Genomic DNA, 22,572 nt, shown 5'->3' with positions numbered 1-22,572 from the left:
ATAGGGGAAAAAAGTGTACATTTATATACATATAAATATTTATAGCCTGGAGGAGGTCATGGCAACCCAATTCAATATTCTTGTCTGGAGAATCCCATGGACAGAGGAGCTTGGCAGGCTACAGTCGACAGGGTTGCAAAGAGTCTGACATGACAGAAGTGACTTACCACGCATACACATATTTATACACACATATATATTTATAACCCCCATATAAATATAAATATATATATATGGAAAGAGAATATGAATGAGGAAATGCTAAAACAAAAGGGGCAAAATGTCAGAGGTAGGTACACACAAGTAAGTTTTTTAAAAGAACATGTTCTGCATCTCATGTAAGATAAGCATATGACATATATCTCATAAGCCTGAGCCAACACTAGTGAAGTATGAGCTTTGGAATATTTTCCAGAAATAGTTATTTTCCATATGAAATAAAGGATATTTTTGTAAAAGGGTAACACTGACTGACCTCCAACAATGATTTCAGTATTACTTCTGAATGATATATATTTACAGAGTATCACAAACACAACTTTGGCCTCTTCTTTAAGGAGTTTTCAGGTTCAACCATTGAGAACTCTAAATTGATACTTAGAGAACAGCACATAGGTCTACAGTCATAATTCAAATCATTAGCAATTAAAAGAATTACCAGTTACCAATAGTAAGTGTTACCTGACACTATAATGATAATTTACAAAGAAGGATCTTCTACTTCAAATTACAAATAATAAAATTCTTCCTGAGAATTTTGTCACAAGCTTCATATTTGTAGTCTACTCAACAGGATGTAACTGTTTTATTCTGGAACCAGTGAAGAACTCTCCTAAATGAGAATTTTTCTAAACAATGAAAGATTTAATAACACTGTATTCTTTTAGGTGAAAACCTTTCTAAACCATGATGATACTCTGGTAGGCAGAATTACACTCCTTCATAAAGATGTCAACATTCTAACACCTGAAACTTAGGAATATGGTCTCTTGAACATGGCAAAAAGGAATGAAGGTTGCAGGTCAGTCAGTCAGTTCAGTCACTCAGTTGTGTCCGACTCTTTGCGACCCCATGAATCACAGCACGCCAGGTCTCCCTGTCCATAACCAACTCCCGGAGTTCACCCAGACTCACGTCCATCGAGTCAGTGATGCCATCCAGCCATCTCATCCTCGGTCATCCCCTTCTCCTCCTGCCCCCAATCCCTTCCAGCATCAGAGTCTTTTCCAATGAGTCAACTCTTTGCATGAGGTGCCCAAAGTATTGGAGTTTTCAGCTTTAGCATCATTCCTTCCAAAGAACACCCAGGACTGATGTCCTTCAGAATGGACTGGTTGGATCTCCTTGCAGTCCAAGGGACTCTCAAGACTCTTCTCCAACACCACAGTTCAAAAGCATCAATTCTTCGGCACTCAGCTTTCTTCACAGTCCAACTCTCACATCCATACATGACCACTGGAAAAACCATAGCCCTGACTAGATGGACCTTTGTTGGCAGTGTAATGTCTCTGCGTTTCAATATGCTATCTAGGTTGGTCATAACTTTTCTTCCAAGGAGTAAGAGTCTTTTAATTTCATGGCTGCAATCACCAACTGCAGTGATTTCGGAGCCCAGAAAAATAAAGTCTGACACTGTTTCCACCGTTTCCCCATCTATTTCCCACGAAGTGATGGGACCAGATGCCATGATCTTCGTTTTCTAAATGTTGAGCTTTAAGCCAACTTTTCACTCTCCTCTTTCACTTTCATCAAGAGGCTTTTGAGTTCCTCTTCACTTTCTGCCATAAGGGTGGTGTTATCTGCATATCTGAGGTTATTGATATTTCTTCCAGCAATCTTGATTCCAGCTTGTGCTTATTCTAGCACAGCGTTTCTCATGATGTACTCTGCATAGAAGTTAAATAAGCAGGGTGACAATATACAGCCTTGACGTACTCCTTTTCCTATTTGGAACCAGTCTGTTGTTCCATGTCCAGTTCTAACTGTAACAGAGGGCAGACACACTGAAACCATAATCACAGAAAACTAGTCAATCTGATCACACTAGGACCATAGCCTTGTCTAACTCCATGAAACTAAGTCATGCCTGTGGGGCCACCCAAGATGGGCGGGTCATGGTGGAGAAGTCTGATAGAATGTGGTCCACTGGAGAAGGGAATGGCAAACCACTTCAGTATTCTTGCCTTGAGAACCCCATGAACAGTATGAAAAGGCAAAATGATAGGATACTGAAAGAGGAACTCCCCAGGTCAGTAGGTGCCCAATATGCTACTGGAGATCAGTGGAGAAATAACTCCAGAAAGAATGAACGGACGGAGCCAAAGCAAAAGCAATACCCAGTTGTGGACGTGACTGGTGATAGAAGCAAGGTCCAATGCTGTAAAGAGCAATATTGCATAGGAACCTGGAATGTCAGGTCCATGAATCAGGGCAAATCGGAAGTGGTCAAACAGGAGATGGCAAGAGTGAATGTCGACATTCTAGGAATCAGCAAACTAAAATGGACTGGAACGGGTGAATTTAACTCAGATGATCATTATATCTACTATTGCAGGCAGGAACCCCTTAGAAGAAATGGAGTAGCCATCATGATCAACAAAAGAGTCCAAACGCAGTACTTGGACACAATCTCAAAAACAACAGAATGATCTCTGTTCGTTTCCAAGGCAAACCATTCAATATCACAGTAATCCAAGTCTATGCCCCAACCAGTAACGCTGAAGAAGCTGAAGTTGAATGGTTCTATGAAGACCTACAAGACCTTTTAGAACTAACACCCAAAAAAGATATCCTTTTCATTATAGGGGACTGGAATGCAAAAGTAGGAAGTCAAGAAACACCTGGAGTAATAGGCAAATTTGGCCTTGGAATACAGAATGAAGCAGGGCAAAGACTAATAGAGTTTTGCCAAGAAAACGCACTGGTCATAGCAAACACCCTCTTCCAACAACACGAGAGAAGATCTATACGTGGACATCACCAGATGGTCAATACTGAAATCAGATTGATTATATTCTTTGTAGCCAAAGACGGAGAAGCTCTATACAGTCAGCAAAAAACAAGACCAGGAGCTGACTGTGGCTCAGATCATGAACTCCTTATTGCCAAATTCAGACTCAAATTGAAGAAACTGCAGAAAACCCCTAGATCATTCAGGTATGACCTAAATCAAATCCCTTATGATTATACAGTGGAAGTGACAAATAGATTTAAGGGTCTAGATCTGATAGACAGAGTGCCTGATGAACTATGGACTGAGGTTCATGACATCATACAGGAGACAGGGATCAAGACCATCCCCATGGAAAAGAAATGCAAAAAGCAAAATGGCTGTCTGGGGAGGCCTTACAAATAGCTGTGAAAAGAAGAGAAGCAAAAAGCAAAGGAGAAAAGGAAAGATTTAAGCATCTGAAGGCAGAGTTCCAAAGAATAGCAAGAAGAGATAAGAAAGCCTTCCTCAGCGATCAATGCAAAGAAATAGAGGAAAACAACAGAATGGGAAAGACTAGAGATCTCTTCAAGAAAATTTGAGATGCCAAGGGAACATTTCATGCAAAGATGGGCTCAATAAAGGACAGAAATGGTATGGACCTAACAGAAGCAGAAGATAATTAACAAGAGGTGGCAGGAATACACAGAAGAACTGTATAAAAAAGAACTTCACGGCCAAGATAATCACGACGGTGTGATCACTCACCTAGAGTCAGACATCCTGGAATGTGAAGTCAAGTGGGCCTTAGAAAGCATCACTACGAACAAAGCTAGTGGAGGTGATGGAATTCCAGTTGAGCTATTTCAAATCCTGAAAGATGATGCTGTGAAAGTGCTGCACTCAATATGCCAGCAAATTTGGAAAACTCAGCAGTGGCCACAGGACTGGAAAAGGTCAGCTTTCATTCCAATCCCAAAGAAAGGAAATGCCAAAGAATGCTCAAACTACCGTACAATTGCACTCATCTCACACGCTAGTAAAGTAATGCTCAAAATTCTTCAAGCCAGGCTTCAGCAGTACGTGAACTGTGAACTTCCAGATGTTCAAGGTGGTTTTAGAAAGGCAGAGGAACCAGAGATCAAATTGCCAACATTCACTGGATCATCAAAAAAGCAAGAGAGTTCCAGAAAAACATCTATTTCTGCTTTATTGACTAGGCCAAAGACTTTGACTATGTGGATCACAATAAACTGGAAAATTCTGAAAGAGATGGGAATACCAGACCACCTGATCTGCCTCTTGAGAAACCTATATGCAGGTTGCAGGTGGAATTAGGTTAATAATAAGCTGATCCCCAAATAAAATTAACCTAGATTATCCAGTACACCCAATGTAATTACAGGGGTCCTTCAAAGTGGAAGAGGGTGGCAGAAGGGTAGTAGGTCAGAGGAATGTGATGGAAAAGGCACTCAACCAGTGGTATCTGACTTTGAAGGTGGAGGAAGGGGGCCATGAGCCAAGGCATATGGGAGGTCTCTAGAAGGTGGAAAGACAGGGAAACAAATCCTTCCCCCAGAGCTTCTAGAAAAGAATGTAGCCCTGCCAACACCTTATTTTAGCCCAGGGAGACATGTATTGTTCAAGCCACTACATTTTTTGGTAATTTTTACAGCAGCAATACAAAACTAATAGATGTATGTTTTTCCTTTATTGAGCAGCTTCATAAGTCGCTCAGTCACGTGTGATTCTGTGACCCCATGGACTCCTCTGATTCCCTTCTTCAGGGGATCTTCCCGACCCAGGAATGGAACCTGGGTCTCCTGCATTGCAGGCCAATTCTTTACCATCTGAGCTACCAGGGATGTGTAATAAATACATATATGGGTTTCCCAGGTGGCACAGTCATAGATACCAGAGATGTGGGTTTGTTCCTGGGTACGGAAGATTCCCTGGAAGAAGAAATGGCAACCCACCCCAGTAACCTTGCCTGGGAAATCCCATGGACAGAGGAGCCAAGCAGACTACAGTCCACGGGGCTGCACAGAGTTGGACACAACTAAGATACTGAGAGCACACACACACACACCATAACTGGGGGCACACACTATCCATCTACCTACACACATGTGCAAAGTCTCTTCGGTAGAATCCGACTCTGCGACCCTATGGACAGTAGCCCGCCAGGCTCCTCTGTCTGTTGGATTCTCTAGGCAAGAATCCTGGAGTGGGTTGCCATGCCTTCACCATGTGGTCTTTTGACAATGAGACTGTTACGCTATTATCTGTCCCTGACTGTTCTTCCTCTACTGTGAATGACTTTGCTCTCATCACTCTCCACATCACTGACTGTGCCTCAGTCTCTACTATTCTCCTTCCCACTCAGTCCCCCTTTTAATTCTTTCCTGTTAGTATTCGTCAAGCATTTCAGAAAGATCTTGGCTCTTGCAGAAAGCCTGGCCTTAAATGCACAAAGCTATTCAATGCCTTTTTTCCTTGTCTGCAAATCTACCAATCAGCATATAACAGTCTGCTCACCTCAGCTCTTCTCACTGTTGCTGAGTATTCACTGGCTGTTTTCCAAGGATATTTCTCCCCCTATTTGCAATCTGAACCTTGAATTTTTCTGGGCATTTACTGAACACTAAATACATTTACTCTGTGTGCAAACTTGAATAGGAAAGAAGCAGAGTTAATGATAGTATAGTTATACACATACTCACACACTGCTATAGGCAGCTGTGATAAATGGCAATGTAAGTGCATATTCACTTTCCCTGCAGGTAGGCACCCCTGCCCTGTATGTTCTCAGTAACTGTTTAACAGACACATGAGAAAACAAGCTCTTAACTTCATAGTGTGAAAGTTATAGGAAGCAGAGAGAACAAAACAAAGTCAAAAAGCATGAAGTATTGAAACAGCAACAATACACATTTAATATGCAATACATGTTCTTAAAACTTACCTGCATTCAATACATTAAAGCCTTCAAACACTTAAACAGTACAAATATTATTAACTGAGAGCTCTGAGATATTCAAAAGTAAGTCTTATTCATTTCTTATGAATAAGATGTCTTATGTCTTACGTTTTATTCATTTCTGTTTCCCTGCTGCCCAGAATTAGGTTTTTTCAATCTTATTACAGATTTGTATATAAGCATAGATCTTGGCAATCTAACAATAATAAAACTTATCAATTAGCATCATATAATCACAGAAGTAAAAAAGGGTATTTTTTTCTCAAATTATTTAAAAAAAAATTTTGGCCACACTGTGTAGCACGTGCCCCATCAGGGACTGAACACACGCCCTGCCCCCTGCAGTGGAAGTTCACAGTCATAACCCCTGGACCACCAGGGAATTCCAGTAATACAGGAATGTGTGGTTTCCCGGGGGGAGGGGGAGCTGCCATGGGGCTTGTGGGATCTTAGTTCCCTGGCCAAGGATTACACCAGCATTCTGAGGGGTGGAAGTACAGTCTTAACCACTGGACCGCCAGGGAAGTCCCTACCTACGTTTCGTATTGATCACACACAACACTGTAGAGTAGCAGCATATGAATTACGGTTTTACATGTATTTTTTATATGACAACTCTCAAGGTAATTCCAGCTGACAATTTCCATGCAAAGTATAAGCAGCACATAATGGAAACCTGGTTTAATTCTTTAATATACAAAAGACAATAAAATATGGTAAAGCTATACAACCTGAGTTATTTAAAAACAAATTAGATTTTCAAAGTTATTTATTTACATATTCAAATATTTAAATTTGCTGGATAAATATTAATAAAATAATGAAGGAAATTAAATCCCTTAAAAGTTAACCACTATTATTCTAACTATTCCATTTTATGCTCTTTTTTGCTCCTTCTCTTCAAGTCTTTCTTCATGAATATAACATAATCGTAATGTATGTAAATCACAGCAGAAATGATTTTGTGTTATTTTTTCACTTAAAATTTCTTTTGAAATACTTTAAATATGACTAATGCTCTAATTATATAAATCTGTCACTTCAATTCCCTTATAAAAAACTTGTAAAAAAGAATCACAGAATCATATGGCATTTTTATGAGACTGGAATATTAACTTACTATATCTAAATTATATCTGAAAGAGTCAAAGGTATAAGATAATTAATGAATGAATAAAATGTGATTTAATAAACCATAAAATGAAAGACTCACTTCAAAAAAAAAAGTTATTTTAGGATCTTATTGGACTTTCTTCTAATTAAAGATTTCCAATTAAACTATTTAGGAAAAGCTGCAAAGTAATTTAAATTTTAAAAGTTCAAAGAAGATCAATAATTGATATTGATTTCAGACTAAAATGTTTTCAGTAATACAAATAGTAATTACCATAACAAATTTTTTGGTTAAATGTGAATTGATCTTTATTGAGTAAGTGAGAACTTAATAACTAAATTCCTGCAAGCCAAATATATGGATATGAATTTTAAAAATACACAAAGTATTGCAGCACTTATAAAACAGAATGCCATCAACTTCCACGTAAAAGCTGAAATCCAAAAAGAAATTGAAATTGATGCCAGTTTACTTCTGAGAGCTTACTATATTTGGTAAACTGCTTCCTGTTTGATAACACAGTGGTTTCAATTTTATATAAAGACTCATTATAAGCCACAATGTTTCCTAAATATAAAATATGCATTTTATTAACTCCATTTCCTTTTTACAAACAGCCATGGATGTAACTACCAATCACTTTAAAACCAAATTTACATTTCAAGCCTTTTTCTAATGATTTAGTACGTATTACTTTGGAAATTTCCTAACCAGACTACATAACAGTTTACACTGCAACCATCTCTTAAAACTTGCATAAGATGATGATAACGACAACTGCTATTTGGTCCTCCATGAATTTAAAAAGGAAAGCAAAACAAACAAACAGAAACACAAGCCTGGGGTCTCTTTATCCGTCTGCATTGTCTGATCATGTCACATTTCAGAGTAGTATATACCAAGCTTTCTCCTCTTCTGAAAATTAGTGGGAGAGAAAAGGACTTTGGAGAATCTTGAGAAGGTAAGGATAAGTAGGTTTGCAAAGTATCACTTAAGTTGCAGGAAAGCAGAAGTTCAGAAACCATCATGGACAAGTGCAGAAAGGGCATTAAAAAACAAAAAGAGCATGGCATTGGAAGGATACAAAAAAAACCTGTTTTTAAAAAAACTGTCATTATCTTTGCAAGTCATGTTTTGCTACTTCCTAGCTTTACAACTAACCCAGTTATTTAATTTCTCTGTGCCTTGGTTACAGATGGGGATATAACAGGCTATAGTTCATACATTTACTGAGAGGATTAAGACAATGAAAGTGCTTAGTACAGTGCCTGGCACAGAGTAAGCGCTCAATATTTTTGTATAAATCTCATTTCAACTGAGTTCTAAAAGAGTTTTAAAACATTGCCTCTAGAAATCTCACATTGAAAATTTGACCTTGGTAATGGAAAGAAACCTGTTTGAAAAAGGAGGACCAATCTACAGGTATTTCTTGAGCATGTACTATGTATCGAGTCATGCAATGCTACCGAATAAACAAGATGATACCTGCTTTCCAATAACTCTCCACATTGGTAAGGTAATAAAGGGAGAAGAATACGTAGATAATGACATAGAGAAGACAACAAAAATGAAAAGATAAACTGTTTGAGATTGATGGTAACTAGAATATAAGTTCAAAGAAAGCTCTCTGTGGGATATTACAGGATAAATGCAAGGATGTCAGCCTGCAAAGACAAAAACTTCAGATTGAGGGTCAGTGCAAAACAAAATTGATTAGGAAGAATTTTTAAAATGCTGAAGAATAACAACATAATGAAAGCCTGTTTTGGTCTATCTATATAAGTAAAAATTTCTCAAAGGAACTAGAATTAATGCAGGTATTTGACAGAATCACTCAATTACTGAATCAATGAAAAGTTCCTGTGCTTTCTTTGATGCCTCCTTCTTCCCACAAACAGTTACTGAATACCTACTATCTAGAAGGTAGTATGTAAGACGCTGGGAATAAGAAGTCATTAAGATTAGGACTACACTTGGTAGGATGGGAAAAGGTCAGTGTAGTAATCTCGGAAGAGAACCAACCAAGCTTATTTTACTAGCACTACTTTATCTTCTTTTAAAAATGAGCAAACTACACACTTATTACAACTTAAAAGATTTTACAATTTTAAGAGTGAATCAAATGGATGCATTTATTATATTTTAGATATGCATTCACATTAAAAGCACAAATTCCTAAACTCCATCCTGAAAGAACTAATCACTTAAAAACACAGCAATTGAGGGAGTTTAGGGACTTGAATATAATTTAAGTTTAGGTACCTGAAACCTGTGCTAGACTGACTTGCACAGGAGCCCTCAAATTTACAACACCCTAGCAGTTTTGTCAGCTGCCAGAAAACCAGGAAGAACAGAAAACTAATCCAGGTTAGAAAAAGCGAAACTGAGAATAATTTAGAAATACACTAGGGCTAGAAGAACATCACTGACCTTCAGAAGGTAATTCAACATTTCTAAGAGCACGTAACCTTGGGCAAAGCACTCTACCTTCCTGCATCTCACTCTCTCCATCTGCACCTCAAAGGGTTGGAGAGAGGATTTGTGAGTTAACATAGAGAAAGCACTTAGCATGGTGCTTACACAGAGTAACTGCCTCATATGTCTTATTACTATTGTAAAAGCATCTCTTCCACATCCACGTAGTGAACAATAATCCCTGGCAAAAGTAAACAACAGCTCTAAAAAAGAGGGAGTGTTCAAAAGTAGTACAATAGAAGAAAAAGTAGGAAGTCACAGAATTGTGTTAGTGATCTTAATGTGCTTAGGAGAGGAGAGGTAAACCAGAGGTCACACCAAAGGCGTGTTTTAAATAAGTATATGAAAAGAGAAAGAGAATTATAATCTATATTTAACAAAATCTAAATAACTTTCAACCACTGTACATCACCCTAACAAAAGTTAAACTAATAATGAAGAGTATACTTCTAACAGTATAGAATTTGGAATCCCATCACAATGGTTTGTTCAGCTTGTGTAAGTCACAACTGATTGGACACAGTCCCTGTGGGCATGCCATTTCATCCAGACTGGACGGTTCATTAGTCATAATTACTATAACTGTACAGCAGAGACTGCAGTTTTATCTCATCATACATCTTTGATCAAGCTGCTTCAATTTCTGCTTCATCAGCATTTGAAGTTACATTACTGGAGTTTTTTATTTTCCATCAGTGATTAACACAGATTAGGCTGTTCTATCAAAACATGGATTTGGTCTTCACATTTAGTAAGGAGGGCCCAGATCTGACCACCGTTTGACCTCTGACACTTCAAAAGCACCTAAACACCATGAATCATCAACTGAAATCCAGAACGTTACAGAGAAAATTAAACAAAGAAAAGAACTGACCTGTGTGAAAAGCGTAAGACGACTGGACTTATCAACATTGAGACTAACCATATTTGCTGCAGCTTCTCATTAAACATTAAATCACACATCAGAAGAACACATCATACATATTAATTGTTTCTCAATGTCACTTCGGAAAAGACTCATGTCACAATTAGTGCTTCTCTCAAACTATTAGCTACATAAAGAAATTTCCCATGAAGCTGGAAGACAAAATGATGTAGAAGACTGTACCAAAAGCTTAAGAAACAGATGGATAATAGATTTCACTGAACAGTGAAGCATAACATACTTAGTTTATAAAGGAAAATGTTGCCCAAACATGGTTCAAATGCAAAACACTGAATGAAATTGATGTGTCAGGAATTTTTTTCTTCCAAGTTCTACTGCAGAACAATAGGGGACTAAAAGGCCTGTCTCACGATTTTTGTGTCTCACTATTTTCATGCGCAAAGTGTCCCCACTGTAGGCTGCATGAACAATCATAACCGACAGTTACACGCAGGCACTGAGGCTGCAAAAATCCCAGAGTAATTAGCGTTGTCTGAATGCAATGACATCTGTGTTCTCATGGTCCTCAAGACATGTCAGGCCAGTAAGATGTATATGAAAAAATATGACAAGCATTGCGAATGCCCTTCTGAAAGGTCTTACACTTTGGGGGAACACCGAAGAAATAACACATGTCATCTTCTTTTCGTAAATAGTATATTTAAGATTAAAAGATCTAAAAAGACCTTTTGAGTCATTCATTCTCTTTTTGTCAGCTATAAAGTATTTATTCAACATACGGCGATGCAGTATGAAAAAAAGTCTGCTGCATGTTTCTCTCTCTTTAAAACTTTCTTAACACAAGTGATTTTGTGCAATGGCAGCATGTGTGCCCATTCCCATAAGTGACAAAATAGGGAGCATATCCTATTAACACTGCTCAGATTCTTTACATTTTGATGTTAAACTAATATCTCTTAGTACTGGACATATAACAACTTAAAGTGTGCTGACAAATGCCTTAGAATTATGTTTGCATTCTTCTAATAATAGAGACTGTCAAACTGATTGCATTAAAAAGCCTTTGTTTTAGGACACCTAATGCTTTTGCTGAGTGGTGCCTACTGCTGAGCCCTCTCTCTAGGCTGTAGCAGTATGTTGGAGCATGCACTTGCTCCAAGAAAGACATTAGTCATCATTAACAGAAGCACTGACACCAAATCTAAGTGCCTCTCCACAATGACCAAGTGGCAATCATCTTTCTCTTACACTGTCACTGCTGATTAGGATTTTCTTTCATGAAAATTTAATTTGTACCCCTTTCTTCAGCTTTTTTTTTTTTTTTTTTTACATTCCTGTAAAACTCTGCATTCAGGAAAGATTTCAAATACAGCAAAAGACATTGTACCTATAACATAGCTGACAATATAGAGGTTACAAGATTCTCACTAAATATTTTATCTAATCCAACAGAAAAATACAGGTTAGAGAATGAGTAAAAAACAACAGGGAGAAAACAATGACTCTAAAAGGAATCTTGCTTTAAAGAATCTGCAAACCTCAAAGGAGGACTAAAGCAAGAGACCTAAATAAAATTCCTCTAAATATTAGTCACATAATATGAAAGCTTCTTTAAAACTAAGATGGTCATATTTCAATAGCAGCCATTTTTCACTATGTTTCAATTGTGTATTTTTTCATGTCTTAAGAAGGAAGACAGGGGTATTCACACAGACATGTCACTGCAAACTCAAGAAAATATTTAAGCATCCGTATTATCAGTGTGCATTAACCTGCTGGTTACATAAAAAAAAAAAAAAGCCCAGGGCTGAGCGATGGTGTTTTCAGTTGCACTGGACAAATGAAAGTGATTCATGTGGCCATGCATGGTACCCCACGACCAGATGACACTACAGACTTAAACTGCAGTTCTGTACAATATCACAGTGTTAAACAAGATAGCAGAGCGATAAGTTATTTAAGGAAGTCTTAAAAAACATTTACTTTTCTGTTTTATTTCAATTTGTTTAAAGTTTTCCAAAAAAAAATGTAAGCATGTGATAGTTTGCGAGGATCCTGGTACAATCCAAACTCCCACTTTCTAGTTATAAATAATATCTTCTCTTAATATTACTTAACTTTTGTAACAAAGTAGATGTTGGCTTAAATTTAAAATATTTCTTAGATCATTTTATATCCCTTATAGAACATGTGTACTTTTAATCAAAACCTGTCACACTCTTGTGTTTAAGTGAATATGAATGTACTTACCTTTAAGTGTAAATATCCATACGAAAGGCTTTTAAAAAAAGAATCAGCCTCACTTTTTAAATTCAGAAACAACCATAATTTATCAAACTTTAATCATTAAATGTTCAATTGCTGACTATTTTACTGTGAAAAGTAATATAAAACAAATTTGAAGGTCAAATAGTAACTGCTTAGTGTCTAATACATCACATTTACAAATGGTTCGAGTTTTTTTTTCTACTGCAGTCGAAACATTTCAGAAGAAATTAGGATTTATAAAGGATCTTTAGGGGCAATTTCTAACTCCTAAACTTTTATAAGTTCAGAGTTATCATGATAAGTAAGGACGTAGTCTAAATTAAAAGCAAAACCATGCAATAATAACCTAATTGTGCTTGCAGATTATCTTCACAAATAATCTGCTCATTTCTTAATTTCTAAACTAAGTAAAAATGCTTTTTGAATTCACAAAAGCTTAAAAGTAAACTACTGAGTTGCACAGAATTTTACAAATCAAAATTTCCAAAACTTAAAACAACATAATTACTAATTCTGAGATCCAGTACTGAGATCCAGTACGTGTTCAAGTAGAGGAGTTTAGCTCTGTAACTTCCACCCCTCAACCTAAACCTCCAAGTCACTTGTCAGTTAAGGGTTGGGCGATTTATTGACCGGCCCTGGAAGTATACTGTCAGGGCTGAAGGAAATATGAGAGAGGGTTGTGGCGACTGTTCTGGAGCTCATTGATAATGACATACCTGCCTCTGTCACCCATTACCCATACTACAAACTACTTAGACCTAACTGAAAAATCAATAGCCTACTTGCACTGGTTCCTGTGGCTGCCTCCTTTGATTGTCAGCTCCTGTCTAGGGTCAGCACTTACATGAAAGGGGCTGTGACTGCCTGATGCTTTCAGGACAACCTAACGATATGAAACTAGCCAACAGAACAGTAAATTCTGTCTCTCTGCCCTCCTCATCAATTAGGCTTTGACTAGGCTTGCCTGTAGAAACCTGACCTTTTAAGTTTAGGCGAATATGGACTAGCTGAACACACCATTGCCCTCAGCACTGAGCCAGGAAATCTACTGACAGGTTAAACAAAACAGAAGGTTGTAACTGTCATAATTTGCATTGCACTTTCACGCCAACAAGGGTGTTATCAGTAGGGGCAAGCCCTGGAACACACAACTCCAGCACCCTTAAGCCACGCTACTCATAAATTTTCAAGTGAAGTGAGATAAAACATAAATTCACAAATAGCAATGCATTTCTCATCTCTTAGTCTTTTAGGCTTGCACTTTGCAAACCCACAGAGTGTCCATCAGCAACTCTCTCGGTGGTCACCTGCCATGCCTACTGCATTAACAAGGGATTTCCAAAGAATACAATATAGACATAAAAATAACTCAACTACGCCCATTGAAAAGCTATTCTAGAGTGAATTTATAATAAAGCAGACAGACTGATTGATCTATAACTCAAAATGAGAACAATTAGATCTCAGTATGCTGTCTTTTCCTGTCACACTTCCCTCCTTCCAAAAATATCCGCAAGCGCAGACAAATAATAAGTTACTGCATAAGTGAAGGGAGGTGTTGAAATTATTTCCTCCCATGCTAGTCTGATATAGCATCTTTTACAGTTTGAGGGAAAACTAAGAACATCTGTAAAATAAAAGATGTTAACACTTTTATGCTTGTCAGATCTTCTGATGAAAACAAGTGAAAACCATGAGAAAGTAGCATAAAACTTACTTTAGTGACTCATGTTTTGAAAACCATTTCCCTGCTTGGGCCTATCTTTTATCACAACATAAATATGGTAATGTTATGGCTGCTTAAAGCAATGTCATTTCTCTAAAGAGAAGACTGAACATTCCTTTAAGTTCATTGTGAACTTGAACTTTATTTGGTTTCAAGAACTAATATTTACAGATTAGCTAATCTTAGTGAAAATATCAGAAACACTGAAAGACAATCCAACAACCTGAGCAAATAAACATACCTGCCAACCCTGTGTACACTTTTAAACACATACAGTTTTGTTAAATATATAAGAATACACAGCCTGTTTCATTTTCACATTTCTGTGACCCAACTCCTATCAAGCAATAATTAGCATACTCTTAGAATTTATTCCAACTTGTTAATGGGATCTCCCTCACAACTGTCTTCAATCTATAATTTGCATTCTTCCCTAAAGTCTAAAATATGGACTATAACCATTTGTAAGCTTTTTCTCCGATTATTTTCACATTGAAAACTTTCGGATGGTTGTATTAGAAAAGCGCTGAAACTCTAAATGTGTGCAAAAAGATTTCTGATTTAAAATCAACTGCTAAAGATATAAACAACAATTCTGATCATGTTGGGGTAAGAAATTATAGATTTCTGACTATCTAGAAGGAAAAACTCATCTGTCCCCCCATTTAACAATTGGGAAAATATGAGTAGAGATAATGACTTGATCAAGGTCATTCGCACAACTTGTAACCAAGGAAGGGTAAAAATTCAGGCCTTCTTATCCCCTAGGCTAATGCTCTTTAATAAGCTACCCACCCCAATATTCTTGGGCTTCCCTTATGGCTCAGCTGGTAAAGAATCTGCCTGAAATGCGGGAGACCTGGGTTGGGAAGACCCCCTGGAGAAAGGAAAGGGTACCCATTCCAGTATTCTGGCCTGGAGAACTCCATGGACCTTATAGTCCATGGGGTCACAGAGAGTCGGACACAACTGACCAACTTTAAATGTAATGTATGTCTCCCTTTATCTTATCTATCCAGGTAAGCTATGTGACAGGCAACAAACTTACATTAAAAAAAAAAAATATACACTGCTTTGTATTTCATTAATTTTCAATACAATTTATAGAAAGTTTTGACTAATTTGAAGGAAAGATTAGATTTGTAGAACATTTAACCAACCAGGTTAAATAACCAACAGAACAAATAACTATTAGAAATATAAGATCTAATTAAGTAAGGTTGGAACCCTTTACTTATCTAATAAGATGATTTAACTGTGCATCTGGTAGCCTTTTAGGTCCTCTGTGTGTACCTATCTGATAGCAAAGTGAAAGGGCATGGATAGTGTCTGTCCCAGCAAGCAAATCATTTGGAAAAAGTCATAGTCGTAGATCAAAGATTTTTCACTCTATCTAGGCTGATTTAAACCTACCAACCCAGGTTTTGTCTACAGACAAAACCAGTCAAAAAGTGAGAGAGTGATTCTTTAGGATCCAAAGATAATACGGGAAGGGAGAAAGGGAAAATTCAGAAAAGAAACAGACGGGCAGAATCTTGATATACATAGGCCAAGACAGCTGTTTTATATCCTAGCTTTACTTTACATGGTTAAAGGAAAAGTTTCCACTCCTTAGATCATCAAATATTATTTCATTTATACTACACAGATGTCTTCTATATGTAGATTAGAGCCAATGAAGGATTTTTGTTGTTGTTATTTAACCACTACCAGGAATCATAGAAACCTCTCAGCACATCACTTTTTCTCAAATTCAGAGTGTTTAAAGGAAGGAACAGGCTAGATTTTTTAACATTTTCATTAAAAATACCACAAAGTCTATTAAAAATTTCCTATAATTGTAGCAGAAGATGGACTCAAGATTACTACTACTACTACTAATACAGACGGAGTGCTGCAGAACCTATATATTTCAAGAAAAACAGATGTTGAAAAGAACTACTTTTCCAGAAGTGTAACAAAAACTTACCTACAATATGCTTAACTGATAAATTTTAAACAGAGATCCACAAAATGTCTCATATGGACTGAAAGAAATATGTAACGTAACAGCAAGTCTTATATTTTGAACTAAGCCACGCTCAGTACTGGCATAATCAACAGCCCTCCTCTCCATCATCTGTTTCGTAAATGTCTGGCACTATCGCCAGAGAAAGCAGAAACTGGAGCAGGGATGGCTCTGAGATCCCAAGAAACATTCTACGTGTGAGTCAGTACTGTTATCTTATGAAACAATGGAAACCACATCTCCTTGCAAGCAAACAATTCGACGTTCCAAATAGAACTGAATGAAACTGAAATCAAAAGCCTTGACTTATCTAGCATCAGGTTTAATAGTAACAATCTTGATTTTCTGTCTTCTGGAAGTGATATTAAAGGCCAGTAAAAGTTTGTTTCTCAAAGATGGAAGAGACATAAATAATAACCCACTAATTATATAATCCTCCCATAAATCGTTAAGAATTGGCTCTAGCAAAAGCACACTTTCATTTGTTGGAAATTATAGTAAGTCATGATGTCAATGTTATTAAACAGGAAAAATATAATATATACCTCAGAGTATATTAGTAAGTTAAAAATTGTTAAAATGAATGGAAGAAGGAAGAAAGGAAAGACGAAGGAAGGAAGGAAAGAAGACAGACAAGGTAGACTTTTATTTGTTCAAACTTTTCAGAACTGTCTTACAGAAATAAAGGAATGTGACTGCTGCAACTCAAAAATGTATGTATTTCTTGGTAAAGTTAAAAGACATAAGTGAAAATATAGTAAATTCAATGAAATACCTTCTGAAAAGTAATCGCCAAATTAACTAAGACTGTCTTAACACTGCATATCCTAGCTCAATAATGTTGCATTTACATTTCAGTCAGGCTAAAAACTGCTCACTTCCATTTTCCTGAATACAAGTTCTTTGCTCTATAATCATCTACTTGATGATATGACCTTATGAATAGCTTAATAAAGTACTCATATACACAGCTGGTACTAAACTTCCGAAAAAAACATCTATTGTATTTTCAATTGTCTCATCCTACTAAATTACACAGAATTAGACTTGTAAAAGCTTAATAAGTGTAAATATCACTAATCAAATATATTATCCAAGGTAAGCCAAACAAATTTAATTCCACAAAACAATATTCAAAAGGTATATAGAAGTATTTTTCAATATTAGGTAATGCAAAGTTAAGACCATTCCTTTGACTTTATAGAACACTAAATTGAAACTGTTCAAACGAGAACAATATCCTTGGCTTACCAATCAATGTGATTACAAAGTTTGCGTTTCTTCTTTTTTTTTTAAGCTATTTTGTGAAGGAAATTTAAAAAAAACAACTTGTTTTGACAGTATGACTGACCATTTAAGGTAACAGGAACTATTGTGAAACTGCTCAAAGAAAACACTGAATGACTGATTATTCTCCAGATTGATTTCAGAGTCATAATTACCAATAGCTTATAAATAATTTCTCTCACACTTAAGAGTTTTGGAAAATTAGATCATTTGACAGAGAATGAAAGAGAATATGATTTTACTTTGAATGTGTACCATATAATCCTAACAGTTGGTGCTATTACAGCTTCTTACAGATATTTTAATATCTTCATCAATGAACTTTCATCAATTAATACACTAACAAATTATGTTTGGATTATTCTTGTTTTTACTGGAATAGTTTTTAAATTTGGGAATTTAATACTTACTTATTTTTCCTTTTACACTTTGATCCCCTAAAAAAGAATTTTCTTCTTAAAAATATTAAGCATTTCTATAAATACTCTGAATGATTAAGCATATAAGAACCACTTAGCAACTTGCATTGATATTTTTAAAGTCAGATTATAGAGGATAAGAATATATACAGGTAAACATGTGATCTTTTGTTTTCCCAAAAGTATAAATCCTTCAGACAGTTGATATTTTTAAATCAATAATCTGATTATTTTTTAAATAATTCTAAAATATTTTTCTAGAAAATAAAAACATATAAAGTTTCCATACTCTTTAGCAAAGATTATTAAAATACTATATGCTGTTTCTAGGGATAATAAATTAATGGGTATCTTTTAAGTCCCAGTGATATGATAAAGTAAACCTGCTCTGAAGTTTAACTCAGCACATTTCTAAGTAAAGATCAGCAAAAAATAAAACAGTTTAAGGATTTTGAATTCCCTGGAAATGTAAACAGGATTATAACTGTCAGATGTACAGAAGCACTGGCTTCGGCCATTAGTTGGGTTTTGCTCTGAGAAACACAACATGAACTACTGAATCATTTCTTTTCAAATCCATACATTCCCTGCAGCAGTGCAAGCTTCATCAGCAGCGGAAGAATGTATAAAAATGACAGGCAAAGAGCATCAGTTTTCTTTTTCTCTCATACTGTTTGCCTGCAAATGGAAGACAGGATTGTTTCTCAAAGAACTGAAGTTGAGGTTGCTTAAGTCAATTGCTGAAGGAAAATATGACTGAATTCTCTATGCAAGAAAGTCTTATAATTGGATAAACTGAGAAAATCAAGCACTGTAGTATTATAAGATTAACATTCTAACTTACTTGCTCATCATTCTTCAATTAGAAATATTTTCAGCTTTTTATGTATTCTGTCAACTCATCATCTTATTTTAGCACCATTCATACAGTACCTGGTTCTGCTTCTGATTTTAAATATAAAAAGCCCTTCAAATGAAAATATATAATTGTTTTTCAAAAATATTGTATTTGTATAAAGAGTTAAAATTTTTATTCCCAAGTTTCTGTACACATAAGTGTTTCACTGCAAAGGGAAATTCAATTAATAATTAAAAGTTTATTTAACCACAACCAAGTAAAAATAGGATCTAATGTATGACCTGGCTAGTCTTCTGGAGCTTAAACATTCACATTTTTCAAAAACTAGCACAGTAATTGCTGTAATTTGACTCACTTTTTTTTAAGGAAATAGGAACTTTTCAGACTAAAGTTTAAACATACATATCTGAGTTTATAGTAACTAAAAACATGCCCACCTCAGTATTATCATCTATAGTCTCATAAAATGTTCCTAGTGTAAGGACAATGAAGGTAAATCCTAGAGAAGTCTGAAGGTTATGAGCTACATGAAATCCAAAACAAAATACTCAAATCACACACTGTGTGTCCTCCTTCTCTTTTTAGGAATGTCTGTAGCCAGACCAACATGATAAGTCTGGGCAGAAGCATGCTGATGTTGGCACTGCCTAAACCAAACAAACAAGATGTTTAACAGTCAAATAAAATGTCCTGCAGCCTCCCTAATGAATTTGTCAAGGACCATCAGATTCCGCTCCCCCTCTTTTGCCTCATTAACTCAAGTATGATGAGACGGATTATAACAAGAGAATACAGATCAATCGGTCTGAAGACTTGAAGTGGCTTTTAGCCTCTAGAGTTTCTTTCTCTCATTTGGTCTCCTTTAATAGAATACGGTATCTCCTGCAGAAGGGGCTGCCACTTCGTTTTAATACACCATCAAGGAGCTGCTGATGGACTTCTATACTAACATACATAAAAGCAGAGGTGACAGGGGCTCTTCAATTACAGCCTCCTCGGATACCGTTTCCCCCTTCAATTATTCAACCAGAGGAAGAGCGGATCCGCAAACACACAGCTGAAGCTGCTCTGAGAGCGGAGGCAGCCAGTGAGTTGGGGTGGGGGAGGGGGGGGGGAAGGGGACCAGCAAGAGGGAGCGTTATTTGCTGGAAGTGTTTAAGTTTATTGCTCAAATGATGTTTCTAATTAGTACCAAGGCAATAAATTAAAGTCGCCTTTGTTTAACTGATTTATTATTTACTAGAGCATCTACCTCGGACAGGGTAAATTGGTAATGAATTGTTTTTAAATCAAAACATTTGTAACGTTTTATCATCCCTCGGCCTCGGTATGTAAAAGTGGACCAGTGAGGAGACAAGGGTGGGACGAGGCTTGGCCTTGCGGGCCGAGCCGGGAGGAGAGGAGGCGGGGGTGTCCGGCGAGAGGCGGCCAGAAGCTCCACTCGGCCCGGGCCCGGGCCGCCCCACCCGGGAAGGGCGCGCGGGCGGAGGGCGCCGGAGGCGGGCCGGCGCCGTCACCCGGGGCCTCACGCACATGCTCGGCTCCCCGGGGCGTCGCGGCCCGGGCAGTCCTCGCACCAGGCCTGGGCGGCTCAGACTGGGGGCGCGGGGAGAGGGTCCAGGAAGGCAGGCTCCGCACCTCCGGCCCCGCCGCCAATCTCCGCCCAGCAACCGCCCTCGGGAAAAGGCGTGCGGGATCCTCCGCCGGCATTCTCGCCGCTCCCGCCGCCAAGTGCCCCTGCTGCCACTGACACTGCCCAGAGCGCCGCTGCGGCCGCGGCCAACTGCCCGGGTGCCAGCAGAGCCCGGGCGCCCGCGCGCGCGGACCGCGGACCACCGGTTCCGTCCATCCCCCCGCGGCCCGGGGTCCGACGCCAGCCGAGTGCCCGGAAAGGCGGGAGACCGCCAGAGCCCGCGGCCGCCGGCGCCACCGCCACTCCCGAGAAGTCACTACAGCTCGGCGTCCCGGAGTCCCGCTGACTGCTCTTCCAACCCCGGCTGCTGAGATGGATGGCGGACGACAAATCCGACTTGATTCAAAAAGGACGAAAAGGGCAAACTTCATTAGAAAGAGACTCATAGCAACAAGAGTGAAGGGGTGACAAGATGCCAGACGTGTAAGAAAGAACCAAGAGGTCCAAGTGTCTGACAGCAAGTACCTGATGAAACAAACTTTCCTTCTGCAACTGAATTCGGGTTCACCTGATTCAGCCTTGAGAGAGCAAGTCAAACCTTCCCACGGGGTTTTGCAAAGCCGCATACAGTTTGCAAAATGAAGTCTTAACACAATGGGCTTCACAGATTTTCATTGTTACAGCATTAGCGGGGAACATGAGATCCAAAATCTAACTAAAAGCATTCCCGTCTACTTGATGTGTCCTAAAAAGACTCAGAATCCACACACCTGAGGTTCAAACATAAACCTTCAACTCTAAGCAAATCAGAAACACTGTTATAGCTTTTTCAACCAAAAGTACCTAAAGGCTACCATATAGGTTCAGCTTGAAAGGCTAATACATAGACTAAAAGCACATGCATGAGTTTCACTGAAATGCCAAGGGAGGAGCAAGCCATCTGTGTAATCAATAACAGGATAGTTTATAGATTTTTGCAGCAGTGAAGTCTTTTAAAAGCAAGAGTCAATTATGAAAATAAAATGATTTTACAAGAGAAATTCTGTACTGCCTGAAAAAATATTCAAAATTAGATTTGTAACATAAACATTTTAAGAAAACTTTAACTCAGGTTCACATTTACTTCCCTTCGTTTTTATTAAAATTTTAGTGGCTTATTTTAAAAGTATATCCAACAAAATTCTACCATGTATAAATCTGCACCATTTCTCACAACTTAAACATTTTCTAATAAGTTAGTTCTTGAAACAATATTAAATATATCTTAATCTTAATTATGAAGTAATTATAAAACAAGGTACTTGCACTATTTGTGTCCTGCCTTGTTTTTCAACAGCATATGGAAATTACTGAAAAGAGATTTACGATTATAAACCTTCACCCCATGTCCACTCCCCACCCCACCCCCCCACCAACTGCCCAACTGGCGCACACACACAGCAATCGCTAGGGTTCTTGGCAACAATGGGAGGGGAGGGGAAGAAAAGGAAGACTTTGCCTGAGGAGAAAATCCAGAAAAATTTAGGTCCTTTCCCAGATTTCCCTTCCTCCTTCCGTTTGCCTTGAAGCGAAAGTAATTTTGTTAGAGTTCGCACCTTCTTCACAATCCTGATTGGAAAGGAAAAAAAAAAAAGTGAACCTTTCTGAACCACTGCCACCCTCCCTTGAATCACTCCAGCCATCTCCAAGAAGTCCCTTCTCTATATACTCTTTTTCTTCCTGGCAACTGATAAGAGTGGAGGATAAAGAAGAGGGGGCTGTAAAATGTGTGTAAGCGTTTGACTTTACTATCTCCTCCTATTTTCTTACTTCTCTCTTTCCTCCCTTTCTTTATCAAGGGCAGCGGTGGCTGCTACTGTTTGCCAAGCATGCCTGTCTTCTCTCTGGGATTGGCTACAGCACTGACAGCTCGGATAGCGATTGTAGGAACTGAAGCTCCACCCCCCTCATGATGGTCCAGGACCATTCATAAACTAAATAACTCC

At 37.9% G+C, this 22,572-nt stretch overlaps 1 protein-coding gene across 7 annotated transcripts in view; it reads right to left on the bottom strand.

The window, feature by feature from the left end:
• LRBA (LPS responsive beige-like anchor protein) overlaps positions 1-22,572 on the bottom strand; it is a 757,395-nt gene that overhangs the window by 293,168 nt on the left and 441,655 nt on the right. The window lies entirely within an intron of this gene.

This window comes from Bos taurus, chromosome 17, assembly GCF_002263795.3.
Source record: "Bos taurus isolate L1 Dominette 01449 registration number 42190680 breed Hereford chromosome 17, ARS-UCD2.0, whole genome shotgun sequence".
Classification (NCBI taxonomy): Eukaryota; Metazoa; Chordata; class Mammalia; order Artiodactyla; family Bovidae; genus Bos; species Bos taurus.
Note: the sequence above shows the minus strand (reverse complement) of the source record. Positions and strands in the feature narration are given on the sequence as shown.